This window comes from Drosophila tropicalis, unplaced genomic scaffold, assembly GCF_018151085.1.
Source record: "Drosophila tropicalis isolate 14030-0801.00 unplaced genomic scaffold, ASM1815108v1 contig_905, whole genome shotgun sequence".
NCBI lineage: Eukaryota > Metazoa > Arthropoda > Insecta > Diptera > Drosophilidae > Drosophila > Drosophila tropicalis.
Window position 1 is genome coordinate 1,739,087 of NW_027173405.1, and position 27,128 is coordinate 1,766,214.

A 27,128-nucleotide genomic window follows, 5' to 3' on the forward strand; every position below is an offset into this window, starting at 1 on the left:
CTTTGGAATCTCTTGAACACATTCAACGGGACTTTGATAAGGTAAATATAACTATCTATAATCCATGTTGAATGTTCAGTACTTGGCTACATGCTACGTTTTTAGTAATTGAAGTTATAAATTTAAATTTGATGGGCTGTCCACTCAGTGTATGTTCTTTCGAATTCAAATTTTCATGTGAAAGAATTCTAATTTTCTTCCAAAAACTGTCAGAGATGTAAGGCTAATCATTGTTTTTATTATGAGTGGAATCAACGTCGAGTCTCAAATGTCTCCGTAATTCTCGCTAATGGAAACGTTAGCCTTCAAACTTTGTCGAATTAAAGCTTAACTGAATTTATGATCTTTATTTTAAGATGAACTGTTTTATTTTTACCATGTTTCAATATCTTACCATCTTTTTAATTTTAGGTTTAAAAGACTTCAAATTACGAATTAGAGTGTTTAAAATATTGTAGTTTTACAATGTACAAAAGATTAATTCATTTTACAGGTGGTAACAACTGCAAATGGTTTCATTACGTGGGCATCAGATTTGCTAGTTGAGAAAGAATCAGAAATCATTATAAACCGAGATTTCACGAAACGAACGCTGCACAAAAAGAAAAGGTTACCGGGTGAGAAAACCCGTGATGAAACAATTGATGAACCTCAACAAAAATTTATAGTAGAAGTTCACAATGTTATTATTGATAAAACCATTTGTGCAATCAAATCACGGTTTACGGAGCATGGAAGACTAGCCGCGGATTTCTCATGCCTCGACCCGAAAAATTTTCCTCAAATCGTAGCAGATGGTCTTCCCGAAAATTCTTTTGCAGATCTTGTCAACATTCTACAAAAATTCGGAGCAGTTGCTATCCCGACTTCGTGAAGGAACCTCTACATAAATTATGCTCAGAATTTGATGATGTATTCGCAATAGAATCTGAACAAATATCCTCCAATAATTTCTATAAACAAAACTCACTGCACTAAAAACTACAGAATAGCGCACAGCCAAAAATTCGAAATCAATAAACAAGTAAACAAAATGATCAATGATGATATTATTGAACCATCGATGTCTGAGTTCAATAGTTGATTTTATTGGTTCCTAAGAAGTCACTACCTGGCAGCAATGAAAAAAGGTCGATATTGGCAGTTGATTATAGAAAAATTAACAAACAACTAGTAGCGGATACATTCCCACTACCCAGAATGGACGATATCCTCGACCAACTAGGACGTGCTAAATACTTCTCTTGTTTAGACTTAATGTCAGGATTTCATCAAGTAGTAGACAATTAGAAGAAAACTCTCGGGACATAACATCATTTTCCACAGATAAGGACTCATTCAGATTCAAGCGATTACCATATGGATTAAAAACCAAACTCGTTTCAAAGAATGACGTCCCTTGCATTCACAGGTCTAACACCATTCTAAACATTCCTTTATATGGATGATCTAATTGTCATTGGGTGCTCTGAAAGTCACATGATCAGAAACTTAAGAAATGTATTTGAAACCTGTCGAAAGAATAACTTAAAGTTGCACACTGACAAGTGCTCTTTCTTCAGACATGAAGCCAAAAGATTTGTAGCATTCTGTAATTACTACCGCAGATTTATCAATAAGCTATCAAGAAAAAATGTAGAATTTAACTGGGATGCAAACTGTCAGTCAGTTTTCGAATACTTAAAAAACAAACTATTAAGTCCACAAATACTCCAATATCCGGACTTCAATAAAAAACTCTGTATTACAACTGATGCAAGGAAGATCGCATGTGGATCCGTCCTCAGCCAAGAATATGATGGACTCCAATTACCCATATCATACGCAGCTAAGGCATTTACAAAAGGCGAAAGCAATAAGTCAACAATAGAGCAAGAAAGAAATTCCCAAATAGAACTGACCATCAGCCATTAACATATCTATTCTCTTTAAAAAACCCATCGTCAAAGCTTAGGTTAGATTTAGAAGAGTTCGATTTTACTATAGAATACATCAGAGGAAAAGACAATTACGCAGCAGACGCTTTCTCTAGAATTGAATTTGAAAATATAAAAAACATGGAAACTAATAAAATACTTAAAGTAGCAACAAGATCAGAAACAAAAAAATTAACACATAAGGAAAACAAAATTAACAATAACAGAATAGAAATAGCAAAAATATATGAAATAATAAATCCTAACGAAGATAAAAAATATGCGCAACTTAGGTTCAAAGAATTTAAATGTTTTATTGCCAAAAATAAAGAAAAATTACTCTCCTTCAACATAGGCGATTTGATCATTAATGGAAGAATAGATCTAGATCTATTCCTTCCAAGGCTTGAAAAAATAAACCGGTGCTCAAAGAATCTATAAACTGAAGGTAGACATATCGGAAAAACTATTTAGATCACTGACGCTTAATGAATTAAAAGAAAAAGGAAAAGACACATTAAAAATTTAGAAATAGCTGTTCTACTTCAAGTAGAAGTAATAACAAATAAAGAAGAAATAAGAGATACGTTAAATAAATATCATCATAACCCAATAGAGGGAGGTCACTGCGGGGTGAACAGAACACTAAGAAAAATAAAAAGAGATTTTTTTTGGAAACACATGTCTCGAGACGTTGCAACATACATATGTACATCAAAAATTGCGAACAATGGAAACTAGCCAAAACAACCAGACACAACCACTCACTATTGACAATAACATCAACCTCTGCGAACACTTTTGACACAATAATCATAGATACAATTGGACCATTACCAAAAACAATCAATGGTAATGAATACGCAGTTACTATTATTTGCGACCTGTCCAATATCTCATATCAATACCAATACCAAACCAAATTGCGGTTGCAAAGGCGGTTCCAAAGGCCATATTTGAACAAATTATTTTAATTTATAAATTAATTAATAGAACTCTGCAAAAATTTGAACATAACTAAAATGAAGCAAGTAAGTCGACTCGGGTATACCATACACCAGGTGAAACAAATTTTTTTTAAATTTCGAAAACCAAATGTACATATGTCTATTAAATTGTTTTTACATGCTTCATACTCTATGCTATCTCGCTGACTCTACACACACACGAGCACTCTAGCGCCGCCACTAGCCAACGGCCAATTCTGGCCTTGTGGACCGCTTAGTAAAATACGTTCATACGCATATTTTGCATGTTTCTAGTCCGATTTCAATAAAATTTGGTAGTTTTGTAGAAATAGACAAGATTATTTAGTCTGCCGAATTTGAATGCGATGGTCAAAAAACTACAGGAGGAAATAGGTTTTTTCTTAATTATGGAGGCGGAAGTGGGCGTGGCAAAATATGAAAATATATATACTCTGCGCGCATACTAAGCCAGTATATATACATACTAAATTTGGTGACTTTAGCTTTGTTTGTTTTTGATAAAATCAGTTTTGTTTAATTTGCGGGGGGCGGAAGTGGGCGTAGCAAAATTTTTAAATAGCCAGTTTCTGCCCGTCTATTAAACTAGTCTGCATACCAAATTTGATGTCGGTAGCTATCATAGTTTTTAAGAAAATCAGTTTTATGTAAATTCCAGGGGCGAAAGGGGGCGTGGCAAAAAGTTTAAACAATTAGTTTCTGCGCGCCAACTAAACGAGTATATAAACCAAATTTGATGTCTCTAGCTGTTATACTTTTTAAGAAAAATAGTTTTATGTGATTCCTGGGGGCGTAAGGGGGCGTGGCCGAAATTCCAATTAACTCTATATATGTACATAATACACGAGTATACATACCAAATTTGGTGACTCTAGCTCTTATAGTCTTCGAGATCTGCGTGTTCATACAGACGGACGGACGGACGGACGGACAGACGGACATGGCTAGATCGACTCGGCTATTCATCCTGATCAAGAATATATATACTTTATAGGGTCGGAGAAGCTCCCTTCTGCCTGTTACATACATTTTGGCGACTTTAATATACCATTTCACCCTATGGGTGTATGGTATAATTAACTCAACGGTTCACCATCATCAAACTCTTGGATCAGGTCTTATATATCCAATAAAAGGGGCGATTGGGATGATTATCTAACATACTTTGCATTATGCTTTAACACCACTCTAAAACTGTCCCTTTCTCATCTGAGACTCTAGAACCCATCTACAGCATTGATGACTTCAATAAAGAAATACAATTCAAATTGCAGATAGCACAAAATAGAGCAAAACTTCTTATCGAAAAATGTTAAGCATTACAAAACATATGATAAAACACACAAAAAAAAGTATCACTAACTGAAAGACAAGAAATACTTTTAAAAAATGAGACAGGACATAAATTAGAAAACAAATACACAGGCAAATATAAAATACAGAGCATAGGTCCTAATAATAATATAGTAATAATTGATAGTAAAAATAAAAAGCACACAGTACACTTATGTAGATAGAATAAAATTACTAAAAGTAGAATATAACAAAAATATAACTATTTTATTTTTTTGAAAAAAAAGGTGGTGTAGTATACTTTTAGGGATATCATTAGGCCACATACTTTTAGAGATAGATTATAAGTAATTAGAACTTAAGCTTATGTTAAGCTTTAATTACCGTTAAGGAAACTACCCATAAGACTCCATGTAAAGTCCACTTAAAGTCAAACCTTGCTTGTTTGTATACCATTGTAAGTTTTTTGTTACTCTTTCCTTACGTATAGCCGTCAATGCGGAAAAACATTCAATCTAAAAAGTGTAATGGACGGCCTACAATCTTAGCCTGCCAAATAAAGATGTTGTTGATCAAAGTCACTGTACTCCACCGATCATTCCTATATGTAAGTGTAATAAGCCTACTAAAATTAAATTTCACGACAATAGAAATATTAAGAAAAGTCCCTATTTGTGACTTCCGACAGTCCGATCCGGCTGAATCCAATTAAGGTCACAAAGAAGACTAGATGCTGACAAATAAAGATACGTGAAGATTAATAGACAGTTTGGGACCAAAAATACGATAAGAGATAAGAGTTAATAGATAGTGTTCTTACAGGCAGTCATCTTGTTACATTGCGCTTTTTGTGACATTTCGTTGTTTATCTCGTTTCTAACGGAGTACTTTAGTTAGTCTGATCCCTGAATTTAGTAAGCTATTTGACGTTTCGAACGGCATATTTAGCATGTTTCTAAAAAATTGTATAATTTTTTAACTTACAAAATTTCTCTTTAGAAAATAAAATGAAGCAAGTAAGTCGACTCGTCGACTTGGGTATACCATACAGTAGGTGAAACAAATATTTCAAATTTCGAAAACCAAATGTATGTCTATTAAATTGTTTTTCCATGTTTTATAGTATGTGCTATCTCGCTCACTCTACGAACACACGAGCACTCTAGCGCCGCTACTAGCCAACGGCCAATTCTGGCCTTGTGGACCGCTTAGTAAAATACGTTGATACGCATATTTTGCATGTTGCGAGTCCGATTTCAATAAAATTTGGTAGTTTTGTAGAAATAGATAAGATTAATTAGTGTACCGAATTTGAACGCGATAGTCAAAAAACTACAGGAGGAAATCGGTTTTTTCTTAATTATGGAGGCGGAAGTGGGCGTGGCAAAATATGAAAATATATATTCTCTGCGCGCATACTAAGCCAGTATACATACTAAATTTAGTGACTTCAGCTTTGTTTGTTTTTGATAAAATCAGTTTTGTTTAATTTGCGGGGGTGGAAGTGGGCGTGGCAAAATTTTTAAATAGCCAGTTTCTGCGCGTCTATTAAACTAGTCTGCATACCAAATTTGATGTTGGTAGCTGTCATAGTTTTTAATTAAATCAGTTTTATGTAAATTCCGGGGGCGGAAGGGGGCGTGGCACAAAGTTTGAAAAATTAGTTTCTGCGCGCTAACTAAACGAGTATATAAACCAAATTTGATGTCTCTAGCTGTTATACTTTTTAAGAAAAATAGTTTTATGTGATTCCTGGGGGCGTAAGGGGGCGTGGCAAAAAGTTTGAACAATTAATTTCTGCGCACTAACTGAACGGGTATACAAACTAAATTTGATGTCTCTAGCTGTTATACTTTTTAAGAAAAATAGTTTTATGTGATTCCTGGGGGCGTAAGGGGGCGTGGCCGAAATTCCAATTAACTCTATATATGTACATAATACACGAGTATACATACCAAATTTGGTGGCTCTAGCTCTTATAGAGTCCGAGATCTGCGTGTTCATACGGACGGACGGACGGACGGACGGACGGACGGACGGACGGACGGACGGACAGACGGACATGGCTAGATCGACTCGGCTGTTCATCCTGATCAAGAATATATATACTTTATAGGGTCGGAGAAGCTTCCTTCTGCCTGTTACATACATTTTGGCGACTTTAATATACCATTTCACCCTATGGGTGTATGGTATAAAAATCTAAAGAAATTGAATCCAAATTTATTTGTAATTTTTTGCCGATTGTCTAAAATATTTAAATACAACTTAAAGTCTTAAAAAGAAAATATTATTATACCAAAAAAGATGCCCGAAACTGACTGTTCGGAAAGTCGAACAATGGTCTTTCACCACGTTACGCTTATTGCAAATTAAAAACCAGAAGGCCAGGGCTAACTTCGACCGCGTCAATAGCTATTAACCATCAAAGTGGAAAAACGTGTTTTCTAAAAAAGGCTTATGTTTGCGAAAGAATGGCCTACAATCATAGGAAATAACGAATATATTGATCAAAGTCACTGTTTCCACCGTTCCTATGGGAGCTATATGATATAGTCACCTGATCTTTATCAAATTTGGCACAGTAGTTCATAGGCGTAATAAACTGTACAATATTTAGTTTCACGACAATAGCCCACTGTTCGTGACTTTGGGGTTTGTATGGGAGCTATATGATATAGTGGTCCGATCCGGCTGAATCCGAGATATACAACCCCTGCAGTATATACAAGCCTACGTGCAAAATTTCAGCTCTGTAGCTCTTACGGTCTAGGAGGAGTTTGCGTTGATCCAGACGGACGGACGGACGGACGGACACAGTTGTAAAATGTATATGAATAAAGTAAGTAAGTCGTCTCGCCGACTCGTGGGCGTGGCAAAAATTTTAAATAATCAAAATCTGCACGAATACTAAGCATGTATAAGTACCAAATTTGGGAACTTTCACTCTTAGTTTTTGAGAAAATCAGTTTTCTTTAATTTGCGGGGAGGAAGACGGGGTGAAAAAATATTTACACATACAACATCTGCGTATTTACTAAGCAAATATACACACCAAATATGGTGCCTCTAGCTATAATAGCGTTTAGGATAAACGCTTTTTTTTAAATTTCGGGGGCCGGAAGGGGCGTGGCAAAAATTTGAAATAAACTTGATCACTTTATGTACCACACGAGTCTACAAACCAAATTTGGTGGCTCTATTTTTTATATATATATACGCCGATATCTAGGCGTCCATACGGACGGATAGACGGACAGACGGAGCGAAACCCGGTTTTTTTCAATCACAAATGGAAATTTTTATTGTTTTAAACGACTATATAACATTTTTAATGTTTTAATTTGATTATTTAACATAATTACAAAAAGAAAAAAAGAACAATTATTTAATTTTTAATTTTGAAAATTTGCTATTGACGGCTGATTTTTTTTCGAAATAATTTTCAATATTTACATCAATATCTAATAAACTCAACATTTCGGGACTATAGTTGCTACTTTCCAAATCCTTTCGTGATCGCACGTATCTCAGAGATGCAATAAGTGGGTCCGAAGAGGCTGCCAGCATGTTGAAAAGGTCTTCATTTTGACTAACACAAGAAGATTTTTTTGTAGTCCTTGTTTTTACATTTCTGTGGTTCTTCGGATAGCTCTCCAATTGGTAAACACTGATATTCTATTAAATCCTTTCCGTAAGCCAAAATCCTATATACCGTTGGGGTAGTTTTTTTTTTGCGGATACAATTCAGTCAAAAGTTGAGCAGTCTTTGAAGTATATTTGGCAAATTTTTCACCATTTACCATTTTATTGCAATTTATAACATTCAAGATAACAGCCACCCTTTTAATGATCTCTTGACTTACACCTGTTATTAAAGATGTCATTTCATCATTCTTCGTGGAGGGGCGGAAGGATCCCAATAAATTACAAGTGGTTGGCTGGTGCCAATTTCTTCTGGGTGAGCGAGGGATGAATTAATAACGTGCGATAACTTCGGTTAAAAAACGTATGCTTTATTAAATGTACAGGTGGCCGACACACACGAAATGTTTCGGGTTAAAAGTATACAAGTTTCGAGATAGAAAATTCTGAAGAGAAGGAACGGGTGTTCGGGTGAAAAACTCGAATTAGATTGATTATGGCGATTTACAGGAGAACCCTTCGTCACCCTCCTCAGTATGACCGAATTCGGTTTTGGGAAAAACCCTACCCCTCACTCTCTGCTGTTCACCCGGTGGCGTGAACATACCGCCCCCCTTGCAACAAGTTGCAATTGCCTCGCTGGACATGTCTAAGGATGGGGGATGGCAGCGTTCTGGATCGCCAAGACACGGGTGGAGATGGAGGGGGAACTTTGGATGCAGATGGAGTAGGCGGCACGATGGCTGAAGACCTTTGGATAGAAGCCCGAATGAAAGGCGGGTGCTTTTCGGGTCTTTGCTCCTTGGGTTGGATGTACGCGACAGAGCTGTCGATGTGCAAGAGCGTGTGGTGTTGCTTGCCACATCGATGGCATCCTGCTGTGCTCCTGCAGGAACCATTGGAATGCTCATGAGCCAAACAGTTCGGGCAGTATCCGTTGCTTAAGACTACCCGTAGCCTGTCGTCAGCTCGTAGTCCTCGAAACTGTCGGCACTGACGGAGCGCGTGTACCCCTTGACAAACGCGGCACCTGAAGCAATTGGAACTGCGTTCTCAATCGGATGGTGCTGCTGTCCTTAGAGACATTTTCGGGCTGCTGGAGGAGGTGAACCGAGACCTTCTGGATTTTCCAGTAACGGATCCACAGAGAACCCATCCGAACATCGTCTCGATCCCCACGAAAGAATCACCAACATTCTTGATGATTCGTTCCCCAAGGATAGTGGGAAGGAGCTCGGCGCCAAGCACCAAATCCACAGGAGCTCTTTGGTGAAATTGCGGATCAGCGAGCGGAAGGTCAAGCGAATCCTGCTTCACCTTATTCGGGACGGCGCGGGACGGAAGTGCTTCAGCTACACTAGGCAGCACCACGGCGACTGCTTGGAACTGTCGCAGCGGTTCGTCAGGAGGAGAAATCTGTAGGCGGCACACTTTGTCGCCGCTACCAGCATCGCATTGCCCAATGCCGCGAATGCTAGTTGATACTTTGCAGCTTGGAGGATTAATCAATTCAAACATTCTTTGGGAAATAAAGGACGCTTCGGATCCCATATCAATCAAAGCGCGGATTTGAAACTGCTTGCCACGATGATGAATAGTTACCCTTGCAGTACCCAGGTGGCCAGTGTTGCGAGTGGAGGCGAAGTAACTTCCCACGTTTACATGAGGGCTGCTGGAAGAATCGGAGGACGCAGGATTCGGAATTATACAAGCATCAGGTGCTGAGCTCTCTTGCACTTGAGCGGAAAAGGCCTGAGCTCGTGCCGTAGGTTTTCGGCTTACGGATGGAAAGGTCTGACCGCTAGAGTTTGGTTGAAGGACATCTGTGGCCTCTAGTACACGGTGGCGATCAGTTAGGAATCGATTCAGGTCGTCCCAGGATGAGACGGCGGTCTTATTTGGAACGGACTGTTCCCACAACAGAAGGGTGGATTTGGGCATTTTGCTCGTACAGATTGCTATGAGAAGGATATCCCAATTGTCTGTACAAGCCCCGGAAAGCTCAAGACCGGTTAAGCAACCTTGAATTGACGTCTGCAGTTCTCTCAACGCTTTGCCAGACTCTTGTGTTACAGCTGGGATCTGTAGAAGCTGCTTGGCTTGGCTCATAATCAATAATCGATTATTTTCGTATCGCGCAGTGAGGTTATCCCACGCGGACTGGAACCCTTCATTGGTCAAGGGTGACCTAGAAACAATGGCTCTGGCTTCACCGCGAGTTTTGCAACTTAAGTGGTAAAGTTTCTCCACTTGTGTTAGGCTTGGATTATGGATAAAAATCGCGGTAAACAAATCACGGAATGTAGGCCAAGCCAGGCTGTCTCCGTTGAAGATTTCGACTTCGCACGGGGGAACTGTGTGGCTTTGGTGGGTGGAATCGACGGAGAGCCTGACTGGTGGGGAAGCCATTTTCGCGGACAACTGCTCGATTCGCTCTCCAAACAAAGTCCCGCCTCGCACATATACCATATAACAATATTCATGTTTAGCTTTAATTGTAGCTATGTGCTTCGGACTATCTTTGTTCTTTTGAGCCGTCAAGGCTTTATAGCATCGTGAAAACTCTGCCTCGACTTTTGTCCAAAGTGACTTAAGCTGGTCTAAGTGTATTTTAACGGAGACGAGTGGCACATCGTCAGCTAAAGCCTGGGACTCGCGAGTCTCGAACGCCGTTAATGCCTCGCACACGGCAACAAAGTCGGAAAGAGACATCGTAGAGTGTTCTCTGAGCTATTACGAATCGAATGGAAACAAATAACTTCGTGGAATTAGAGCTCCCAAGCGAGGAGATCGAAACGAAGCCGTAAGTGGACTGTATAATTTAAGTATAGAGGAGGAGTGAGAAAAAGAAATGACTCCTCTTTCTAATGAACACAATGAATAAGCATAGATAGCATAAATAAAATTAGAAGGATTTATAATTTTCCTCGCAGTTGTGTGAATAATTATAAGGATATATAATCACTTGGATATTAAAATTTATACAATGTGGAAAAATGTTTAAATTTATAAGAGTATTTAAAAGTATGGAAAAATTGAGACCAGTAGGATTGGGAGTGCCGATAACTTTTCAATAAGGAAAAAAAAACTCGGAATTAGTTTTCATTAAACGGACAAGATCAATTTCATGGATACCTGAGGAAAAGATCAAAATGCACCAAGACAAGCCAAAATATTAATTCCATATAAATAAAGTTGTACTTATTTTTCTTTAGAAAATATTTTGCGAATTAAATTCAATCAGTCGATTGAAATATGTTTGCACAATAAGAAAATCACGAAGGAAAAAATGGATGTCGTGACCGAGTCACGGCTTGGCTCAAGTGTCAGCACTGATGAGACTTGAGTGTCAGCACTGATCGAGAGTCAGCTGTTCTGCCGTTGTTTATGTTTTGTGAGTTTAATTAATTGTAAATTGTTTAACGAGGATCACGATTTCCTACTTTAATTATGTAGGTTTCGATTTATTAAATTGCGGAAAGCCAATCGGAGTGGCTGCAATTAATTTTGTGTGGGTGAATTCAAATTGTATGTGGACATATGTATGTGTGTTAATGTGTGCTTAACGCGGCAAAAGTATTACATGTGTATGTACCTATGTATGTACATATGTACATATGTATGTATGGATGTAAAAATTATTTGACATAAATAATTTATGCCGATGGACTAATGATCAGCCCGTGGAGTGTGCTGTACACTTTAAGTAAAGGTAAGTGGTACTTTATAAATTCTCGATTATTAAGCACCTCTACTTGCAGGTTAGAAAACAGCTGTTTTTACATGTAGGAATGTATATGTGTATATATACATACATATGTATGTATTGCTATGCAATTGGACTTTTGGACAATCCGAATTTCGAAGAATGGAAAAAAAAAATGACCTTCATAAACACAAAAATGATCGGGAAATACCATGTAACCCTTGGAACAGGTCAAGTATGTACATACAAGTATACAAAAGTGTGTAGGTCGCTATGGAAGAGCGGGAAACCTCACACTTTTATAAGTTTGTAATGGAATATAATGTGAATGAGATTTTTAATAAGAAATGTTGTACTTATCAGGAATTCCGCCGATGCAAGCTGGAATAGCGGAAGGATATCCGGCTCGAAGGACCAATGCTCGTGGAGGGGCGGAAGGATCCCAATAAATTACAAGTGGTTGGCTGGTGCCAATTTCTTCTGGGTGAGCGAGGGATGAATTAATAACGTGCGATAACTTCGGTTAAAAAACGTATGCTTTATTAAATGCACAGGTGGCCGACACACACGAAATGTTTCGGGTTAAAAGTATACAAGTTTCGAGATAGAAAATTCTGAAGAGAAGGAACGGGTGTTCGGGTGAAAAACTCGGATTAGATTGATTATGGCGATTTACAGGAGAACCCTTCGTCACCCTCCTCAGTATGACCGAATTCGGTTTTGGGAAAAACCCTACCCCTCACTCTCTGCTGTTCACCCGGTGGCGTGAACAATCATTTTCAAAAAATGTCCTTAAAGGATTTCCGTCTCGGTGATTTGGGCAGTCAACTTTGAGTCCTGGCTTCCGAGAAAATTCAGCTTGTATAATCCTCTTCCTACTCTGTATATCCTCAATCTAACATTGTAGAAAGGCATGTATATCATCAGGTATGTTATCATTTAAATACAAAGAAGATATAGGCAAATACGCATGCGCTCTTCTTCTTTCTTATACCTGCAGCGCATTTTTTAGACGAGGTCGACTCAGTTTTATGGCTTACGCATAGCTCTCGCAGGTCTCCGCATATTGGGACCATATACATCTGATAGGTAAATATTTCACCTACCTAGTGTAAATAGTCCGGCATTGATCCTAGTTGATCCTTGTTATTTGTATTCCACCAAAGTTCAAAAAAATGCCAATATTTAGTACATTTATCTAGTTCAATAACGATTTAAGTAATTATTAAAATTTATGAAACATGCTATTAATAAAGAACATACTTTGCAGATAAAACCAAAAAATCCAAGATCGAATGTTGAAATCGCCCAATATTCAGTTTTAAAGTTGCGATTTTTTTTTAAAAATTATCATTTTTTCCTATTTACTAAAAATGTCTCAACTTTGGGCGCCTCTAGCACCGATTTCAAAAATTATTTGGATTCATAATTTCTGAAGTATTCCCTATCGATTGTATATATCATTTTTGCCAAACCCGATCATGAAAAAACTGATTTTTGCAACGCTATCCGAGCACAGGCCCAACTGTGCGACACCATAAAGTATACATATTCTTGATCAGTCCGTTTTTATGAACACCTAGAACTCGAATGCTGCAAAAGATAGAAAACCCAACTTATTAAAATTTTTCCACGCCCCCGCAATTTAAACATAACTTATTTTCTTCAAGACTATAATGGCTAGAGACATCAAATTTGATCTATATATTCCTGGTGAGTGGCGGCGCTAGAGTGTACGTTGTGAGGAACATTATAATTAACTATAATATCCCACACAACAAGCCAGCAACAACACAATCAAGCGGTGCAAAGGATGCACCAGATACAAGATATAGCCGAGACACAAACCAAACGTACGATATACGACCGAATCCGCTGCTGATGGATCGAACCGATTCGATATAAGTGGCATACGATCAAACGTGGCCAGTCGAACCACACGCAACCGTCGGCGATTTCGTACAAGCGGGAAGATGCGTGGGAAGCATAATGCAAGAAACCGATATGCACACACATGCGATGGGCAACCAAGTCCAATATGGCTCGATCCCATGATTTACGATTAAACATGACCGATCGAACCACATGCGACCGCTGGCGATTTCGTACAAGCGGGAAGATGCGTGGGGGGGCATGCATGCATTATATGAAATAATGGTTTGTGCATTGCATAGGGGAATATGCGAACCGAAGGGGGAGGGATGAACGATGGGGAAGCCCTCTATCTGATAGATACGATATACGTATGAAAGTGCATTGCAGGGGGAAATTAAACGAGTGCACACAGCACGCGTGCATCGCGACCCATATCACTGTTAGTCAACTAAGCTACATACGTCTTTTATTTCCTGTAAACACACTTAGTCATGTAAGCAACTTATGTTTATGCGACCCTAGCAAAATATGAGACCCAAGACACACTAGGTACTTCACTTCCCTTTTCTAGCATAAGCACTTTTTAGCCTAGCCATTCTTTGAATATTGCCGGTAAGCAGAATTCGCCGGAAGAGGCGACCCACTTCTGACACGATCCCAACGCCGCTGCCAACAGCTCGACGCCGCAGCCAGCGCCCTATGGGCATCTCGGGATATATCAATTAAGCTTTCTGCTCTCTGACGTGACGGTCGTGTTTTTGCATAGCTCCTGAGTTTTTATTAATATTTATTGTTTTTTCTCAATTTTTAATTGTGCTTAGTTTGTTTACACTTCCGCTGGTGTTGTTCGCTTGACTCCCTTGTGTTTTATTTCCATAATTCGCCAAATTAATCAGTTAAAACAGTTTTTTTCTTTTTCGTGATTAGTGTTTGGTGCATTTACATATTTTTTTTTTTTTCTTTTTCTTTCGTCATTGCTTCTGCAGTTGCTCCCCTCATCGCCCCCATCATACCATCAGTGCTAGTGGCTTTGTTGTTCTCTCTGCTTTGTGCTTGTGCTTAGCTTCTCTCCCGCGTAATCACTTTTGTAAGGCCGCCTCTCAAAGCTCGGCTTATAACTGTTCTTGCACTCTCTGTTGTGCTGTGCACTCTAGCTGTCTCTTTGTTTTATTTGTAATTATTGATTATTTTATCAATAATTATCTTTGTGCTGTGAATTTAATTTTTCTATATATTCTTATATATATATAATTTTTTTGGCTTTCTTTCGGCTTTTCAATGGCTTGTTGTCTACCTAATTGCAAACATTCTGATCGTTTTGATGATCAGTACAGAGCAATATCTTGTTGGCTCTGCGATAATCTTATTCACTTAAAATGTGCTGGCCTCAATGGCCGCGACTACGACAAATTTTCTGGTTTGTCTGTTTCTAAGCCTGAGCTTGGCTTAATGCGCTGGACTTGCCCATCTTGTGCTTGCCAGCAGCTTGATTTTAGCCGTATGTATAGGGATCTTCGTTTAAGGTTTCTTTCTTTAAACAAACTGGCCAAACAGCTGTCAAACGAGTGTGACTCTAGCGTTCAATTATTGTCGCAATTCAAATTTGTTCCACCTTCTGAGAAATTGCACAAGAAATGTACCCTTGAGTTGCCTCGTAAGCAGTCGCCAGCTCTCTCTATTACTTCCTCTCCGATTTTACTTTCGCCTACACCATCTTCTTGTCCCTCTTTATGCTCTTCTTTTCAGATTGAAGTACCCATTACAAGCCCTGGTGTACCTCAATCTATCCCTCACGGGAACTCTGATCAATCACAGGATCATGCCGGCTCTCAATCACTTGCGGATCCCAATGCTCCTCCGCCTCCACTAACTGTAGTGCCTCATCGCAAACAATTATTTATTTCTAGGCTTGCTCCAGATACTTCTGAGTTGTCTGTGGCAGCTTATATTGGTAATATTTGCCCTGCTAAGGTTTTAATTCAAAAGTTTAAGTTTTCTAGGCCTCGCGAAATCTCCTCTTTTAAAATTACAGTACCAAATGAGTACTTCTCAGCTATGGTTGACCCTAATTTTTGGCCAGAGGGCCTAGTTGTACACGAGTTTGCGCCCAATAAGCGCTCTCGTCCGTTGCCTGTCCACCTTCCTACTTTATCTTCTGCTTCAAAAAACTAATAACGTCTAGTCTTTGCATTCATTATCAAAATGTAAGAGGACTTCTTACCAAGCTGTCGAACCTTTTCTGTGATAGCCAAACCTTTTCGGCTGACATATTAGCTTTCTCTGAAACTTGGCTTAACTCCTCTGTTTTAGATAATGAAATTCTTTCTAATAATTTTGGAGTACTCATTGCTGTAAACTCGAATCTGTCTTCAAGTGTGGTGCCGATTGATCTCCCCTTAGGTGTTGAGTTTATTTGCGTCGAAGTTACATGTTCTAACTTTAGCCTATATATCTCTTGTTCATATATTCCTCCAGCTTCTGATATCATGATCTACGTGCACCATGCTGATGCTTTACGAACTATTTTTGGTCGTCTTAAAGATCGTGATGTTCTTATAGTTTTAGGTGATTTTAACTTGCCTAATATTTCTTGGCTTGTTGATGATAATCTATCTTTCTTAATTCCTTCATCTCAACATGTTTTTCTTGATAGCCTACTTGAATGTCCACTATATCAGTTGAATTCTTTCCTTAACTGTTCTAAAAGAATCCTTGATCTTGTTTTTGTCTCTGATCCCACTGTTAGTGCTGTATCGCAAACACAGCCACTAGTGAAACCTGAAGATCCTTATCATCCTACCATTGAAGTTACTATTTCTTACAATTCCGTTACTAATTTATTTAAAAACATTTCAAATTCTCGTCGTAGATGTTTTCGTAAAACAAATTTCAATCTTCTTAACAGCCTTATTTTCTCTTTTGATTGGTCGTTTCTATTTGAGTGCTGCGATATAGATTGTGCAGTGAAGTTTTTCTATTCTGCTCTTAATTCTCTAATTGATAAATGCGTTCCTTATGTGAATGTCTCTACCGTCTCCAGCTCGCCAGTCTGGTTCACACGTAGGCTCTCTAATCTTCGCAACATTAAATCGAGATATTTTAAAAGATTTAAAAAAACTGGTTCGCGACTTGACTATGCAAATTATTGTATAGCTAAATCTCAATTTTGTCTTTTAAATACTCAATGCTACAACAATTATCTCGTTCGCTGTAAGGCTGAATTTTATAATAACCCCAAAAGATTTTACAACTTTGTCAATTCCAAAAGACGCTCTAATGTCCTACCTTCCACCTTCAGACTTAACGATCAGTCTGCTAATAATGATTTAGATATTGCAGATCTGTTTGCTAAATTTTTTCAGTCGACATATTCTACTACTGCTTCGGATCCCACACCCTATCCCTTTTCAATCCCACATTTAAATTGTATGTTTTTTCCCAGTATTACTGAAGACTGTATTCTCTCTAGCTTGTCATCTATGAAGTCTTCCTTCGTTCCCGGGCCTGATGATATACCTAGTTGCATCCTTAAAATGTGTTCGATTTCCCTATCTAAGCCTTTAGCTCGGTTATTCTTTATATCGAGTGAGACTTGTAGATTTCCTGATATTTGGAAGGAGTCATTTATTATTCCGCTTTTTAAAAAGGGTTGCAAATCGGATGTTTCCAACTACCGTGGCATTGCCAAACTTTCGGCAATACCTAAACTGTTTGAGAAAATTATTACGTCTTCCCTTCAACATCTATCCAGATCCACTATTTCTCCTTGCCAGCATGGTTTCATGAAAGGTCGTTCGTCGCTTACCAACCTTTTAGAATTGACTACCCTAGTACACCATGGCTTCCGTAAAAAGTGTCAAACTGATGTTATTTATACTGACTTCAGTAAGGCTTTTGATACGGTTGATCATTCTTTGCTTCTCGCGAAACTTAACATCATGGGTTTTTCACCAAAATTATTGGGTTGGTTAAAGTCGTATCTTATTGGCAGAACCCAAAAGGTGTCTTTTCGTTCCTCGATATCTAAAACTGTTCGAGTTACGTCAGGTGTACCCCAAGGCAGTCATCTGGGCCCACTATTATTTACATTGTTTATAAATGATTTGCCTTTGGCCTTGGCTCATTCACGCGTGCTCATGTTTGCGGATGACGTCAAGATTTGTTATTCCTATAATGATCCTTCTTTCCAACAGTACTTGCAATCAGATCTCGATGCGTTCTGTGATTGGTGCCACGTTAATAAATTACACCTTAATGCCTCTAAATGTTCTTTTATGACTTTCAGTCGTTTGTCTCCGCTCCTAGCTCATTACTCTATTAAGTCTGTTCTGTTAGATTGTGTTCCATCATTCAAAGACTTAGGCGTTATGTTTGACCCTAAACTTTCATTTAATGTTCATATTTCTTCAATTGTCAACAGAGCTAGCAGCCTTCTCGGCTTCATTAAACGTTGGGCCAAAGAATTTGATGATCCCTATGTAACAAAGGTTTTATACACTTCGTTAGTTCGCCCTACTCTAGAATATTGCTCGCCAGTGTGGAACCCGCAATATGATGTTCACCAGCGTAGTATTGAATCGGTACAGAAGCAATTCCTTAAGTTTGCGCTACGCGGTCTAAATTGGGACCCGGGTCTTCGCCTACCTTCTTATTCTGACAGACTTCTTCTTATTAATCTTCCTTCACTTTATAACCGTAGGCTTGTTTTTGGCATTCTCTTTCTCCATAAACTAGTCAACGGCGAAGTCATTTCTACGAATTTACTAGATACGCTGTATTTTTGTGTTCCCTCACGTCGGACCAGAAACTTTTTTCCTATTCACCTTAGTAGATGTCTGACTAACTACTCTCTTCACGAACCTCTTCGTGTTCTTTGCCAATCTTTTAACAACCTTTCTCACCTTATCTCTCCTCATCTTTCTGTCACTTCTCTTCGCGCTTTACTTTTTAATCATCTACAGCGAAACCAATGAAAATATTCTGGACTTGGATTGGCTGCAACTCATCCCTGGCCACATTGGCTGTGAATCGGGGCATAGCTGGCACCTTGTGCAAATAAAACACCTCCACCGGGCTGGGGATGTTTAGTTGTATATAAAGCTAAGCTACCTTCTTCATTTAATTACTATCTGTCTTTAGCTTAAGCTTTTTCGTCGACTGCTGTGTTAGTTGACGTAAATAAATAAATAAATAAATAAATAAATAAATAAATATTTAAGGGACCACGCTCGACAGAGCCGGCAGTCTTAGTTTAGACGGGGAACTAATTGACTCAAGTATACAAGTCATGATTAACCAAGGGAGTTTTTAAGGCCTTACGAGTAACCTTAAAGGCTCAGACTAGTGAAACAAAACAAGTGAAAGGATCAAGAAAAGTCAGAATAATTCGAGACGGCCTTACAAGTAACCTCTCAAATTATCCTATAACCAGCAAGTCCTTGGAATAGGACTAAAACACCGTGTTTAGGCAAGAATCGAGTAAGGTCAAACTGCTCCAGGACGATCCCCAGCATATTGGAAGGTACAAGGATATATCCTGTTACCGAAATTCCAGGAAAGAGCTCGGGACTCCTCTAAAAGAAACTTGTCATATCCAACCAAGCCCATAAACAATCGTAAATAAACATACCACCAAAACAAATCATTAAACAAACCTGTTCTAATTTCACCGGGGCACAAAATAAATTTTGTTGTGCCGAACCTAGCCCAAGAGATAATTGTAAATATCCCGAAGGACGAGAAAGGAACGTTGCTTTAATCAAGGATATTCAAAGTGAACTGCCAATAACAAGCCGCAAACGCTTCGCAAAGGAGCCCACTACGTCCCAACAAAAAAAAACGTGCTCGATGTGCATCATAATGGGGACATATCCCTACAACGCAGATGGGAATAAATATGCAAACTTCTGCTGTTCATGCCAGAAGGCTTATTGTCCCAACCATCACAAACGCTACAATTTGTGTACCGATTGCATAGACAATAATTAAAAATTAATAAAAACACAAATTAAAACTGATTAAATACCAATTTTTGTTAATTAAATTAAAAAGTATTATTTATGACCCTAACAAGGAACTAAGGGGGGTTTTCAAACAAGGAAGTAGGGTTAAAAAATTTATATAGACAGTTAATTACATATTTTTTGTGGCATCTGTAAGTAATTGTTGCACATTTGGAATTTAGTGGTCTTTCAGACTTTTCGTATATTGTTAGCACAGTTAGGTTAGTTAGTAAGATTAAATTAAATTAAAAAGGTGTGGATGTGTTATTTTGGAGTGGACGAAGCGAGAGAATATTTTCGTGTCGGTTGTTTCAAATGTATTGACCGTAGTTCATCCATTTATATGGTCGGAAATAATCAACTTCTGCATCTTTGTGACCAAACCTTAAGTAAAATGTATGCATTGACAGAAGTTGGAGCCGTTGTATAAACCCCATTCTTCTATATTTACCTACATATCCAACATAAAACCTTTTCTATGTCAGACAACGTAACCTATCTTATCATCATTACATTAACTACATCATCATTACAATACCCACAAATGGGTAATGGGTTAAGCAGACCTAAACGAAACTTTTTTATACCCTTGCAAAAAGGGTATATTAATTTTGGTCAGAAGCGTGCAACGCATAGAACGAAGCATCTCCGACCATACAAAGTATATATATTCTTGATCAGCACGACGAGACGAGTTCAACTAGCCATGTCCGTCCGTCCGTCCGTCCGTCCGTCCGTCTGGATCAACGCAAACTCCTCCTAGACCGTAAGAGCTACAGAGCTGAAATTTTGCACGTAGGCTTGTATATACTGCAGGGGTTTTACATCTCGGATTCAGCCGGATCGGACCACTATATCATATAGCTCCCATACAAACCCCAAAGTCACGAACAGTGACTTTTCTCAATAACTTTGTTATTTTCTATGTTATTAACGTGAAACTTAATATTAGAGAGTTTATTATGCCTATAAACGACTGTGCCAAGTTTGATCAAGATCGGGTGACTATATCATATAACTCCCATAGGAACGATCGGTCGAAAACAGTGACTTTTGTAAATAACGTCGTTACTTTTAACGTGATTGCTTTCAAATTAAACATTTCTTAGTTTAATATATCTGTTAATGACTGTGTCGAATTTGATAAAGATCGGGTGACTATATCATATAGCTCCCATAAGAACGATCGGTGGAAAACAGTGATTTTGATCAATATCTTCGTTATTTCCTATGATTGTAGGCCATTCTTTCGCAAACATAAGCCTTTTTAGATAAAACGTTCTTCCACATTGATGGTTAATAGGTAAGGAAAGAGTTACCGACAAAGTTGCAAGGGTATACAAACTTTGACGCGGTCGAAGTTAGCCCCGGCCCTCTGGTTTTTTATTATTTTATTTATTTATTTTTTTATTTTGTATAGACGTAGTCGTACAACGCTCAGTACGAACAAATGGCCCTAAGTAAAGTTAATGTTACAAGCTCTACCCACTCCGACCTAGGGGCATAGGCGTATTACATATATGAACATAAATTAAACTAAAGAAATAGAAAATATTAAATGTAATGAGATAATAGGTTACATATAAAAAGAAAACAGGATAGGTTAAAATAAAGATGATTACAACTAATTACGAGCGAGGAAGGACAAAATCGCAGTTTTTATACCCGGAAGCGATGTCTCGGAACCGATAACGTGCCAAAGTCTGTTGTTGTCACTACATAGTATACGAAAAGGTTCAGTGGAAAGTATAAGCGGTGTGAAATTGCGGGTCCTTCTAAATGGAACACAAAATGTTAATTTGGATCAACAGCTCGGAAGAGCTGTTGCAACACACACAGTCGCAAAGCAACTTAAGTTGTGATATAGTGTAACGAAAAGTTTTGATAAAATAAACCATAACTTAGTAGACTAGATTGCAAAGAACTATAAACTCCGCAATCACTAACATAAGCCTTACATATGCTTATTTGTATTTATTTGCTTAAAGTATAAGAAATCAAACATAATTCTTAAGAAAATTGTAACATTTTACTCACTCTAATGGATCCAGACTATTTAATTGTGTCTCAATAACGCTCGCCTTTGATAATGATATTCCAGCCCATGAATCAAATCGGGTCAAATTTACAGCCAAGTCGTTAATATAATACTTAATAGCTTTTAAGAAATCGCGACTTTTAAAGTAATAATCCGCTAGCAAGTAGTAAATATTTTTTACTTTAAATGGTAATCGCAATACTAATGAATCTTTGGGCATATCCTTTCGTGCTCCTGATATATAGGCGTCTATGTTTTGAATTTGAAAATGCATATCATTTTGTTTTGGAAGCAATTGTAAAACTTTAAGCAAGAATTGCTCCATATCACCTGAAATTGACTCTATTTTATATGAATTGAAATCTGGTAGTGCGTCAGGTGCATAAATATCAAAGACTCCGATTGCAATATCCAATGTTAAAGGTATTTGACTAGCGTTGTGATTTTCCAAATATCGCGAACGAGACTTTTTTGTGGAAAACCATACAAGCAATAAGTAATCTGAAAGAATAAGAATAATAATATGTAGTATATTCATGCAAATAATCATTCAGTACAATGAGCTCAACTTGTAACACTCTGTTGCAAGTATAAACAATTAAACATATACGCACTAAAATATAATTGTGCACTTGAATATGTTTATATATATACATTGATGTATGTACATAAACATATTCACATAAATCTACAGCTAAGCATGATCATATATGTATGTACATTTGTATATGCACATACATATATTCACATAAGCAATGTATGCACAAGCGTAACATGAGCTAGAGCCAGGCCAGCGTGTGAACGCTGACCAAGCACTTTGATGCAAGCGCTCCAACAATATGTATGTATGTACTGACACTCTCCCTCTCTTTTGTAGCTGTCGCATAAGTCGCAGCATAAGAATATATATGTAAACTTAGCTTAAGCAAAATAATAATTTGGAATAAAGGATCATTCTAAAAACGACTATGCATGGACACTGACGTGTTCATCTTGGATATACTATTTTTTATCAAAGGAACCCGGTCTTGGTATATATATAACATGGCGACCGTGACATAATAAGGACCCGCTATCTGCTAACAAAAACAACAACTGCAATCTGCAGACCAAATGCAAAAATCAAACCATCAATCAACGTTAATGTCAGAAGAACAACAACTGCAAATATTAACCACAACACAAAACATGAACATTTTATTTATTTAAATGAAAATTTTATTTTAAATCAATTGGAATAAATGCCCAGAAGAAAGCAGAAGCAGCGGTTGGAACCATCTGATAAATCAAGCGAACCAAAAGAAAATCAACCAATCAATCAACAAGGAACACCAATGAACAGTGAAGATATTCCCTTTGCGGAATCTGCTCCTATCGAGCAAAGGGATGCGCCGACGCTAGAAGAAGCGTTAGAGTTGTATCCCAACGATGGACCGCGCCCACTCACAATAGCTGAGTACCGGGCCCGCAACACCAAATCAACGGAGTCAAAGAAGACAAAAAGAGGAGGCCAAGTAAGAAAGCTACTCCAGCAGAAGAGGCTGGAAGTAGACCTACTGGCCACTCTGAAGACGCAGGAAGACCGACAACGCTGCATAGAGCGTATTGACATACTGAAAGCTGAACTTCGCCAAAGAGCGAAGAAACGCAAGGGGGCCGCAGAAATGCGCAAGCCTTAACTTGCCTTTAATTTAATAATAGTCATAATAACCTTAATAGCAAGTTGAAGCACGAAAGTGCAACTTGCGACTTACTAACTGTCCGATAGGCTTTTACTAACAATGTGGTTGGAGATTTTTTTTTAACAATAAATGAAAATGAAATGTATACCTGAATTGTGAGCCAACCACATTTTCTATAATTTTTCCACGTCTCTGGCTCGCTGTGCAAGACACAGTTGAGATAAATTTTATTTCTCTCTTACTTTTTTTTTTTCTTTTCTCTTCACAAATAATTAAAATAAAAAAAAAAAATACGCATGAATCCATAACAATCTTATTTTAATATTTCAAATAGAAATCAAATTCAGACATTTTATGAAAAAAAATTAAAGTAATTGCTAAAAAACAAGTTTTTAACCTGTCTTTATGAACTTTATTTCATATTTTTGAATACTTATAAAAAATAAAAACAAAAATCCCATACGTATGTTCGATAATAGTATAAGTAAATTTGATGATATATCCGTTATACCCACAATGGGGTTAATCGAAACAAAATCAGTGGACTCCACTGCAAATGTCATAAATAAAATTGAATCATCAAATGCTGATATGAGATTAACGAACATACTACTTTTAATAATTGTCATAATATTGTGCGCATATGTATTATATAAGGCTTACCTATTACACACAAGCAATTATAAATCAAAACCTTTTTAACAAAAGATAAAATATATATATATATAAAAAAAAAAAAAAAAAAAAAATGACCCATTATGACAGGTACTTTGAAAAAATAAACAACAGGCACCCTAGCATAGTCCAAGACTTAATTGAGGTTTTTAGGAGCGAGGGAAGTACCTCACCTCAACGCTCCATAAACTTAGTACAAATTAGGTTAGCTTACCTTGACATAACGGGCGAAGATTTCCCAGTCAAAGGAGGCACTAGGGTACAGATGAGTTTCATTCTCACGGTACCATATGTATGCTGTTTTTCAAACGCAGCGGGCACACTACGTTTCTACCTAATGGAGGAACAACAGCAGTAAAGAACTAAATACATCCATAATCAGTTTAATAGGTTTAGGCAGTTAGTGTAGAATATGGATAAAGCAGAAACAAAACAGCTCCAAAAATATTTACCTTTCCTTGATTTCCTGATACAATCAGGTGAAACAAATCACAAATACAAGGAAATAAGGTATTGGATAGCCCACAACTACAAATTTCAAAAAAATATTGTAGATCTTATGGAAAAATCCATAAAAGTAGCTTACAGTAGATTGTTAGCTAAGACTCCTTTAAGAAAAGACGTGCCCGGATGGGTCCACGAACTTTTCAAGGACTCAATTGCGCTGATAAACATATCAGAATCGAGTGCAGAACCAATAGATTTAACAGACTCAGATGTAGAAATAATAGACATAGAATAGTAAAACCTTACACATTTTCAATTTTTTTTTCCTTCTTAAATTAACAACAGGTCTAAACGACAAATTTCTTTTTTTTAGTAAAATGGGTTCTCAGGAATCCAAAATAGAAATAGAAATTAATCTTAGAAATTAATCTTAACAAACTATGGTTACTTGGGATGATATAATAGGAAAAGCTAGAATACACGCACAAGAATTAACTAAATCTTGTAAGTGCCTCTCGCAGAATAGAGAAACATCCCAAGACACAGTAACCAAACACACGAAGATAATAACCGAGAATCTTCAAGCTATTAGAGCAGTATTAACTGAACACTATAGCAAACTAAAGATATGGCAAAAAGCAGCCGCAAGTGCGTTCTACAGTGATTACAAACAAAAAGCAATAACTGTGTTTAACAGACACAATATTGAATTTAAACAAACATCAGATTTGGAAACTTCAATAGTACTGGAAGAAAAAACGCAACTAATGGCTGATGAAGAAATAAGTCAAGAAGAACCATCAGCAATAAGTCTTAACAAGCCAATAATTCCCAAAGAAAACAACAAAATGACACAAACAGTGGTAGAATTCATAAACACAGCCACCAGGCTGCTACCATACTTCGATGGTGATATTAAAAATCTACCTGGTTTCCTTGGAGCGCTTCGCGTACTTAACAGCATAAAAGAAACGCACGAAGCAGTAGCTATCGAAATCATAAAATCAAAATTAAAAGGTCAAGCGGGTAATACCCTAAGTTCTGAAACAACGATTGATGAAGTAATACGAAAACTATCAACAATCTTCAAGGGGGAATCAGTGGATCTTTTAACAGCAAAAATTAAAAATCTGCAAAGAAACCCCAATAACTGTGTTTCATACACAAAGGAGATTACTGAGTTGACCGACGCCCTTAAAGGCGCATATATTTCGGATGGTCTTCCAACTGAACAAGCAATAAAATACACCACCAAAGTGGCAGTAAATGCTATGGTAAGCCATACCAAAAGTCAAAGAGTCCAGCTATTAATGGAATCAGGAAACTTTGATTCGGCTAAAGAAGCCATTGCTAGATTCACCACTCTTTCAGTAGAGACGGGCTCCACAGAAGGTTTCCAAAATAATACCATTTTTTATGCCCAGCATAATGACCGCGGCAGACGCCGCTATAACAATAATGGTAACTGGAGAAACAACTCGAATTGGAACAATAACAACTCGAATTGGAGCAATAACGATGCCCACAGAGCCCAACGAGGCCGAAATTATTCACGCTACCGAAGAGGCGGCCGTGGAGGTGGACACAATAATAATAGACAAAATACAAATAACCAACAGAATGGTTACAACAACACAAATGTCCGAATTACCCAAAGCGACCAGGGAAACGGACAAGATCCTCCAAATGCTCAAAATTAAAAAATAAAGTCTATTCCATTAACCTAAGTCTTAATAATTTCGTATCATTTAAGAATGTTAAAACAAATAAGAAAATAACATTCTTAATTGATACCGGTGCAGACATTTCAATAATAAAAGAAAATTCGGATGTATTTCACGACATCCAAGTAAACAAAACTGTAGACATTCGAGGCATAGGAGAAGGAGTAATAAACTCCAAAGGCCTAGTCTCAATAGAATTGCAGACAGATAAATATATTATTCCATACGAATTTCACATGCTTCATTCAGATTTCGCAATCCCATGCGATGGAATAATAGGATTAGATTTCATAAAAACTTTTAATTGCAAATTAGATTACAGCAATTCAGAAGATTGGTTTATACTTAGACCACAAAAATTAACGTACTCAATTTATGTTCCAATAACATTCAATTCTGGTAACAACTCAACACTTCTACCAGCAAGATCCCAAGTGGTACGCAAAATAGAACTATCTTCAGCAGAAGATAACATTTTGATTCCGAATCAGGAAATTAAACCGGGCGTTTATGTCGCAAACACTATTGCAACAGCCCAAAGTACTTTTGTCCGATTCTTAAATACCACAGATAAATGCCAAATAGTAGGCGTTAACAATATAAAATTTGAATCACTTTCGAACTACGATATAGTTCAAAATACCAGAGATATAAGAAAAGAATCTGTAATTCATAAATTGAAGAAAAATTTCCCAATACTATTCAAAGACAAACTCGAAAAGTTATGCACTGAGTATAGTGATGTGTTCGGACTTGACACCGAACCGATCACAACAAATAATTTTTATAAACAAAAATTAAGACTTAAGGATGATGAACCGGTATATGTGAAAAATTACCGGAGTCCGCATAGCCAAATAAACGAGATCCAGCGACAAGTTGGAAAGTTAATCGAACAGGGTATTGTTGAACCATCTGTTTCGCCTTATAATAGCCCACTCTTGCTAGTCCCAAAGAAAACACTTTCGGGATCTAAAGAAAAAAACTGGCGATTAGTAATTGACTACCGTCAAATAAACAAAAAATTGCTGTCAGATAAGTTTCCGCTCCCCAGAATTGATGATATTCTTGATCAATTGGGAAGAGCAAAATATTTTTCTTGCCTTGACTTAATGTCAGGTTTTCATCAAATTGAACTA

At 37.5% G+C, this 27,128-nt stretch overlaps 1 protein-coding gene across 1 annotated transcript in view; it reads right to left on the minus strand.

Moving 5' to 3' along the window:
- LOC137586136 (calcineurin-binding protein cabin-1-like) overlaps positions 1–27,128 on the minus strand; it is a 1,431,569-nt gene that overhangs the window by 979,233 nt on the left and 425,208 nt on the right. The window contains exon 7 of the mRNA XM_068302145.1: positions 21,461–21,962. The gene's annotated coding sequence lies outside the window, so the exon portion shown is untranslated. The remainder of the gene's footprint in view (positions 1–21,460; positions 21,963–27,128) is intronic.